Source organism: Rhododendron vialii, chromosome 1a, assembly GCF_030253575.1.
Source record: "Rhododendron vialii isolate Sample 1 chromosome 1a, ASM3025357v1".
NCBI lineage: Eukaryota > Viridiplantae > Streptophyta > Magnoliopsida > Ericales > Ericaceae > Rhododendron > Rhododendron vialii.
The window spans coordinates 25,029,725-25,035,715 of record NC_080557.1 but is presented as its reverse complement, the minus strand read 5'-3'; the positions used below and the strand labels follow the sequence as shown (position 1 = coordinate 25,035,715).

Genomic DNA, 5,991 nt, shown 5'->3' with positions numbered 1-5,991 from the left:
CAACTCGGTAAAGGATAGAGTCCAATAATCAGTCCCAAAATGCCCCAAAACGGCCGTTTTGGGCACAGCTGTTGGCTGCTGTGAGTAAGCACAACAGCCCCGGATCCTAGCACATGGTGGGGGTACCTTACATTCCAGCCCGACTTAGGTGTAATTGCGTTCCTTGCAAATGGCTATATGGTGTTGAGGACAATACTCCATAACGAATATATTGAGTAGCCTATCTATATACTTCTCTATATTTGTACCAGTAGAATAAATTTCAAGCGGTAACTTGATAGAGGAAGGTGTTGTCAAAGCAAAAAATAAGTATTTATTTGTAATTTTTAAATTTAAAATAAGTATTTATGAAAATAAATTTTCAATTTTTTTTGCATCGTTCAAAAGATCTCTAATCGAAATCTATCAAATAAAATTCATATTGCACAAAAAAATTATGTATTTTAATAAGTTCATTATTTTAAGTTTGAAAATTACAAATAAGTATTTTTTTTTTTAAGAAGGCTTAGGGGAACACCCCACCCCAGTTCTCGTCTACAACAATTTATTCATCAGAGATTTTCGCATTGCATATTTCGTAGTTGTGACCAAATTCTATTTTTCACAATTGAGAGTAATTTTTTTTATGCATTGTTGATTCCGACGTTTATTTCCACGGGATGTATGGATTCAAAAGTGCAAGATTGATTATTTTGATGCATTTTACTTTCATGTTTCTTCAAATATAGCCCTTTTACTGGTTGATCACTTTCTACTTTCACATAGTACACGTTGTCACCACTATGTACAACTGCTATGCCATGAGTTGGTGTGCGAACAAAACGACGAAATTTCTCAATTATTTGCAACATACAAAAAGGATTTAAGAAGACATCTATTGATATTATATAATTCATTTACAATAGACTTCCAAAAATTACACTCAAATGCCATATATACAAAAAGTAGTTAAGTGGATTACCTATTTATACAATTTCTCAAAACAAAAAGGATATCTATTTATACCATAAAATTACAATTCCAAAAGAGTAATGCTTTTCGCACTCCTATTTTTGATAAGTCCATTTTTTATTGTCTTCTGATGAAAGTACACATAAAACCCTCACTAAAAGTCAAAAAAAATTGTTGCCTTCATTAAAAAATGAGAGTATGAAAGTCATTTTCTTCCAAAAATACAGACAAGAAAAAGAAAAATTATTCAATGCCCTTGGAACATAGTTGAGCACAAACTTGTATCACACAAATGTATGTGTGTAAAAACCCACCTAAATGTGATTTAAGTTTGTGCTCAACCTCCCCCAGGAGAATTGAATAATTTCTGTTTCTCTTGTCTTCATTTTCTTCCAAAAACACAGACAAGAAAAAGGGAAATTATTCCATGTCCTTGAAACATGGTTGAGCACAAACTTGAATCACATAAATGTATGAGGTCCACTACCAAGTGTAATACCCACCTAAATGTGACTTTTTTTTTGGACAAGTTATTCTGTGCTCTTGGGGGAGGTTGAGCACGAACCTTGTCAAGGCATGCGAAGAGAATGAAAAAACAAAGTGGAGAACAAGTAGGTCTATCAATGGACCAGATTTGTCACGCCCTCGATTTTCAACATAAATAATAAACACTTTTAATAAATAAAGTCCTCACTGTAATATAAATAATACCCCAAAAGACCTTTCTGTTCATTATTCTCAAATAAAATTCAAATATTACATTTCCAACTCGAAGGCCCCAAGTCATCAAAATACCAGTATCTTACGGAAATAATATTACAATTTACAAATAATATCTTTCCTAAAAGTGCTATTTCAGATCTTGTGCTATGAAATCCTTCTTGAATACCTTTTAAAGGTTTGGTCACAAATGCACAACAAGCACTCCATGCCAACATTCTTGAATCATACCTGAAAATGATAGGGTGAGCTACACTAGCCCAGCAGGGAAATCTATATACAAGCTATATGAAAATGTGATGAATCATGCACCTAGAGTGAGTGAATACGACGAGATCTACAAAGAAATATGGGTCTTCCATCACGAACGAGCATACTACAACCAGGGAATCATGATTTCATAAAAATAACCCTAATAGCTCACACATCAAACTAGAAGCAAAAATCGATTGGAATTATTCCAATTAGACCACAACTTGTCCTCAACTGTCATTTGTCCATCGTTACGCAATTACTCCATTCTGCCTCGATCTATACAAATATGTGATGATCATGCACCAACAGTGGTATGTGAGCAACATTATATATGTACAACAAACTCCAAGATGCTAATAACAATGAGTATATCTATCGGCAGAACAACACGAACATATCATTGGATTTCCCTTTTTGAACATAATTGATTTATTTTTTATTTCTCAAGTATTAGCCACTCCATGCAACAAGAACTAGTTTTCTTGATTTGTACCCAAAAATGTTAAGATAGGGTGAGCTCACTAGCTCGTAGAGAAATCTTGAAATGAAATACATGAAAACATGTTATATTCAATTACCGAACAAGAGGCTCAATGAGGAAGGATAGTAATCCAAGATATAGTTCAAAGTCGAATGACAAGCCAAACATTAGATTAACAACTTTATCTCTGTTTTCAGTTCTCAAGCAACACAGGTCATAAGTCTAGCTCAACCAATCAACAATGCGTGATATGTGATGCAAAGCAATGCACCGGGCAATATTGGGCCCCGTAACCCTCGCCAAGGTCCCACCAAGAAGGTGAACCAGGCTCCGTCCATATTGACATGAATTCCAGGCGGTGTTAGGCCCCGTAACCTTCGTCGACATCCGAAGTTGGATACGACTCCATCCATTGTCCATATGCTATGACATGCCACACCACGATACATACAAAGTTCGATATCACACGTAGCCATAACACTCAAATCATAGGTCCATAAACATCCTTCATTATGCACAATCCATCTATAATCAATCTCACACCTATTATCGAGTTAAAACGATTATACAACATCATTAAAAATTGCATACTCAATATTTTTGAATGATTCCAACGCCAAATTATCACCAACTTACTAATCTTTAAAACCCACAAGGACCCATAACCAATAGCGTCATTTAACCATAACAAACAATGAAAAAAAAAACGCAGCCCGATACGCTGCCCAGATTTTCAGATTTTCGTTCAATCTTGTAAAAATTACTATAAATCGAGTTCTTAATATTTTTGAGTGATTCCAGTCCCAATAGTTGCGCGATTGAACGAAGCTTAAAAGTCACGAAGGAACCCTTGTCAAATCTGCACTCCAAGGGTTGTTAAACAGGGGTTTTCCCAGGCTACACGAATCTATCACGCAACATGACAGATTGACACTCCTCCACTCAAACAAACATAACTTTCTGTGTACTAATATTTTTAAGACGATTCTGATGGCAAATGAAAGCTGACTTCAAGACCTTCGAACCGATATAAATTTTGTATAAAACAGATATCGGACGAGGAAGTTATGGCCGTTCGAAGTAGGCCGAAACCCAGAAAACGAGACTGATTGCAGACCAGTATTCTAAAAATCACCATAAATTCAATTCTCAACGGTTTCCGGTGATTCCAACGGAATTAGAACGGGCTCTAAGTCTACTCTATTTCATATGAAGAAACCAAAATTCAAATCTGAGCTTATGAAGGCGTAAAACCCCAAAAACACAGGCCCTGTTCTGCTGATTTTCGGAAATGGAAGGAACAAGCTTAAACAACGAAGCAAGATACGATCTAGGTACATAAACACCGTATAAACGCATAACAAGAGTAAGAAATCCCTACCTCGTGAGTTTTGAGCAAAATCCGACCTTTTGACCGAGCCAACCGAGCTCCCACGAGGCCCGATCGTAATTTTTCTTGGATGGATAGGAAGCCCGCTCTCTGTATAACAACTTTAATTCTTGGACTTTGTTCGAAATCACGCCCTAAGTAGATGAAATCGAGGAGAGAAGTTGAGGGAGAGTTTCGGAGGGGGAGAGCCGAGAGAATAGAGAGAAAGGAAGGAAAAAAGTGGAAAAGAGAAAAATGGGTTTTTTTTTTCTTTTCCTGTACGTCCATATGTATGTATATACATATACTTATCACACTTGCACCCCTGCACTTGCAATAATATCACATCAACCCCCTAATCATATAACCACGACACTATTCGTATTTCCGCAATTTACGCCTTTATTCGATAATTACAATAATCCTAAAAAAAAAAATTACGGACCAAAAATTTGGGTCTCTACAGGATTTGATAATTTTTGCATATGTTGCTTTGCAATGATATCCGTGTCAGCAGTGTCTGTACCCTGCATGATGCTTTTGGTAGGCAACTCATGGAGGCTTGTCAGATCTGTAGTTTTTGAAGTTCATTGGTGCGTTCATATTAGGTTGACGTTCATCTGATCTTCTAGGTGTTTGTTGTCTTTTATCCTTAGCTAGCACTTTATCTCTTTTAAGACTACTGATTGAATATATAGTTGATCATGAGTGTCGCTTTTTGCGTCAACCTCAACGTTTGAATCAGGGTGAAAGACATCGACTGCATTATGTTTTACTTGTTTACAATAGTTAAATGATTAATTTGGCTTTTTCCAAACTAAAATCTACCTGAAATTGGGATGTACTCTCACTATTCACTTATATCATGTCAGACGCGGTAAACATGCCAAAGATCAATCCGAATGACATCCCAAATTGGTTTTAGTAGGTGAGAATTTACAGTTCGGTAAGTTTTATTATTTACGCCGAATGACATCCCTGAACTTGGAGGAACCCCAAATATGTGACAGATCGTTGCTTGTGAAACTTGATTCGATATAGATTTTATTTCGCCGACGGTTCTTCTTGATGTAAATCCTATCTTAAAACTAGTTACTATATGCAGCAATCGATGTAACGTGTACTCTCTTCATTTGAATTACAAGGCAGAACTGGTGTGAGTCAACTCCGCTGTTGGAAAACTACATAACAATCTCTGTGTGCTGTGTTCTTGTTTTATATTCTTGATTGCCGTTGAGTGTGTTAGTAATTTATTTTAATTAACGGGTATCTGTAATCTTAACGTGGGGAGATTAATAAGTATTTAATATCATGGAGCTCATAATATAATTGAGATAAGGACGGGAGTGCAATTATAATTCTGTAGTTTGGTGAATTATAATTAGTGAAATAAGAAATAGAATCCTGGCGGGATTAGGTTTTCTTTTTTACACTGGAAGCCCAGACTTATTACTCCTTAGGTCCCTTTCGTAGCCCTATATATACACATTATGTTCTCTAGGTCAGATACACGTTTTCTATTATTCACGAAATAGAGGTAGACTTAGAGAGAGCAAACAGATCACGAAAGATTCCACACTCGATTCGTGTTCTAGACGTGCAGGGAATACGATAGAGAATCGTAAGGTACAATCGAGCAGTAGTTGTGGTTTATAGCAAGGCATGCTATAACAAGTTCAATCTGCGTTCGTGTCGCAGGGAGTTGAGGTAGGAACCCTAATTTCCGCCTTGTAGGGTTTTACAATTATTGATGTCTAATCTGTACGCGTTGTTACTGGGTCTTGGAAATTCGGTTTCCCAATAGAGCGCCGTATGATCATTGGTTTGGTAACTGTAACGCCCCTAATTTTGGATACGTTAAATAAACAATTTTATTGAAAATCTAAATAGAGTCTGACTCATTATTACATCATAATCCCCATAATTACACAAAGGGAGGGAAAACTAAGGTTCCTAACTACAGCTCCGCATGCTCTTCCATCCTAGCCAGCTCTTCAACTCCAAAAGCCTCCAAAGTGTACAACTCACCCTGTTCATCTACAAAGTCTGACACATTATACCAGCGTCGCCCCCAGTATAATATGTCAGGGTCACCAAAAGTAACACCATGAGCTACAGAAGCTCAGTAGAATAATTCATACCCACTAACCCTGTAACTTACACACATTAGATCATACTATTAACGATTTTCACATAATACACGTATATCTAACAA

General features: G+C 36.6%; 1 long non-coding RNA gene across 2 annotated transcripts; it reads right to left on the bottom strand.

Moving 5' to 3' along the window:
• Nucleotides 1-1,623: 1,623 nt before the first annotated feature.
• LOC131325616 (uncharacterized) lies at nucleotides 1,624-4,043 on the bottom strand. Of its 2 annotated transcripts, none has more exons than XR_009199760.1 (2): nucleotides 3,789-4,043; nucleotides 1,624-1,902 (listed from the first exon to the last, which is right to left on the bottom strand). It is a non-coding gene; the product is annotated as an uncharacterized LOC131325616 (long non-coding RNA). The 2 variants fall into 2 exon arrangements; XR_009199761.1 differs by having other exon boundaries at nucleotides 1,624-2,950; nucleotides 3,789-4,027.
• Between the last annotated feature and the right edge of the window lie 1,948 nt (nucleotides 4,044-5,991).